Source organism: Oncorhynchus tshawytscha, unplaced genomic scaffold (genome assembly GCF_018296145.1).
Source record: "Oncorhynchus tshawytscha isolate Ot180627B unplaced genomic scaffold, Otsh_v2.0 Un_contig_4353_pilon_pilon, whole genome shotgun sequence".
NCBI lineage: Eukaryota > Metazoa > Chordata > Actinopteri > Salmoniformes > Salmonidae > Oncorhynchus > Oncorhynchus tshawytscha.
Window position 1 is genome coordinate 20,001 of NW_024608077.1, and position 2,500 is coordinate 22,500.

Genomic DNA, 2,500 nt, shown 5'->3' on the forward strand with positions numbered 1-2,500 from the left:
TAGCCTAGTGGTTAAATAAAGGTTAAAAATACATTTAAAAAAGCTAGAATGGAAAGTTGTTAGGTTATGTTAGGTATATGTTATGTTAGGTAGCCTAGTGGTTAGGTTAGGGGTTAGTTAGGTATATGTTATTTTAGGTATAGTGGTTATGTTAGGGCTGCAGGTAGCCTAGTGGTTAGGTTAGGTTAGGCAGGTAGCCTAGTGGTTAGAGGTTAGGTAGTAATGTTAAATGGTTGCTAGATGAATCCCAGAGCTGACAAGGTAAAAATCTGTCATCTGCCCCTGAACAGGGCCATTATGTTAGGTATTTGTTCTTAACTGCCTTGTTAAATAAAGGTTAAAAATACATTTAAAAAAAAAGTTATGTTAGGTTAGGTTATGTTAGGTATATGTTATTTTAGGTATATGTTATGTTAGGTATATGTTATGTTAGGTTAGGTTATGTTGTTATGTTAGGTATATGTTAGGTTAGGTTATGTTAGGTATATGTTATTTTAGGTATATGTTATGTTAGGTATATGTTATGTTAGGTTAGGTTATGTTAGGTATATGTTAGGTTAGGTTATGTTAGGTATATGTTATGTTAGGTATATGTTATGTTAGGTTGTTATGTTAGGTTAGGTTATGTTAGGTGTATGTTAGGTTAGGTATATGTTATGTTAGGTTAGGTTATGTTAGGTATATGTTATGTTAGGTATATGGTAAGTTGGTGTGTTTTCATTTATAAAGCCCTTTTACAAAAAGTCTCACCGTAGCTAACCTGTTGACCACACCCGGTCTCAGGGATGGTTAACTCTGGAAACTCCTTTGGTCTCTACTGAGTTCGGTACATCAGCTTTTAGTCTTCTTGCACCTTATTTGTGGAACAGTCTTCAAAATGTTGTTAAATGTGATGTTTTGATGCTGCTAAGGGGTCATTCACAAAGCTGATTGAGGACCGTATAACTGATTGTTTGTTCTGGAGTCTCTAGGTTCAGAAAGCTGATTGAGGACATTATGGATGAATGTCTTTGTTTTGTGAATGTGGTTTTCTTTCTGCTTGTATATGGTATTGATATTGGTTTTCTTTCTGCTTGTATATGGTATTGATATTGGTTTTCTTTCTGCTTGTATATGGTATTGATATTGGTTTTCTTTCTGCTTGTGTGTGGTATTGATATTGGTTTTCTTTCTGCTTGTATATGGTATTGATATTGGTTTTCTTTTCTTGTATATGGTATTGATATTGGTTTTCTTTTGTATATGGTATTGATATTGGTTTTCTTTCTGCTTGTATATGGTATTGATATTGGTTTTCTTTCTGCTTGTATATGGTATTGATATTGGTTTTCTTTCTGCTTGTATATGGTATTGATATTGGTTTTCTTTCTGCTTGTATATGGTATTGATATTGGTTTTCTTTCTGCTTGTATATGGTATTGATATTGGTTTTCTTTTCTGCTTGTATATGGTATTGATATTGGTTTTCTTTCTGCTTGTATATGGTATTGATATTGGTTTTCTTTCTGCTTGTATATGGTATTGATATTGGTTTTCTTTCTGCTTGTATATGGTATTGATATTGGTTTTCTTTCTGCTTGTATATGGTATTGATATTGGTTTTCTTTCTGCTTGTATATGGTATTGATATTGGTTTTCTTTCTGCTTGTATATGGTATTGATATTGGTTTTCTTTCTGCTTGATATTGGTTTATATGGTATTGATATTGGTTTTCTTTCTGCTTGTATATGGTATTGATATTGGTTTTCTTTCTGCTTGTATATGGTATTGATATTGGTTTTCTTTCTGCTTGTATATGGTATTGATATTGGTTTTCTTTCTGCTTGTATATGGTATTGATATTGGTTTTCTTTCTGCTTGTATATGGTATTGATATTGGTTTTCTTTCTGCTTTTCTATGGTATTGATATTGGTTTTCTTTCTGCTTGTATATGGTATTGATATTGGTTTTCTTTCTGCTTGTATATGGTATTGATATTGGTTTTCTTTCTGCTTGTATATGGTATTGATATTGGTTTTCTTTCTGCTTGTATATGGTATTGATATTGGTTTTCTGTAATTGATCTAATTCAAGGCTCATCTGTAAAAGAGACATTGGTCTCAGTATGACTCCCTGATCAAATAAAGGTTAAATAAAATAAATACATTTGTATTATTATTATATATATATATATTATTATTATAGCTCAAACTCATAAACCACCAAGGAAAAGTTGTGACAACTTTTCAAAAAACCTGCTGTGTGGAAAAAAAACGTGTTTACGTTGCATAGCCTAGGGACGTAGCTCAGCCGCGGAGAAGTTGTAATATAATTGGTATGCGACCTTACATTCCAAATTACACCCTTTTCGTTTTATAGTGCACTATGTTTAACCATAAGGATCTGGTTAAAGTGAGCGTACTAGCAATAGGGTACCATTTGGAACGTCGTAACTTCTGACTAAGCACAACTCGAGTCACATGTCGCGGCTGTTGGCTGGTCTCTCTAGACGAGTTGAC

General features: G+C 32.8%; 1 long non-coding RNA gene across 1 annotated transcript in view; it reads left to right on the forward strand.

Annotated features, from left to right (window-relative positions):
- The first annotated feature begins 2,275 nt into the window (after positions 1-2,275).
- LOC121843257 overlaps positions 2,276-2,500 on the forward strand; it is an 8,568-nt gene continuing 8,343 nt past the window's right edge. The window contains exon 1 of the long non-coding RNA XR_006081484.1: positions 2,276-2,500. This exon is cut by the window's right edge and continues 126 nt beyond it. This is a non-coding gene — a long non-coding RNA (uncharacterized LOC121843257).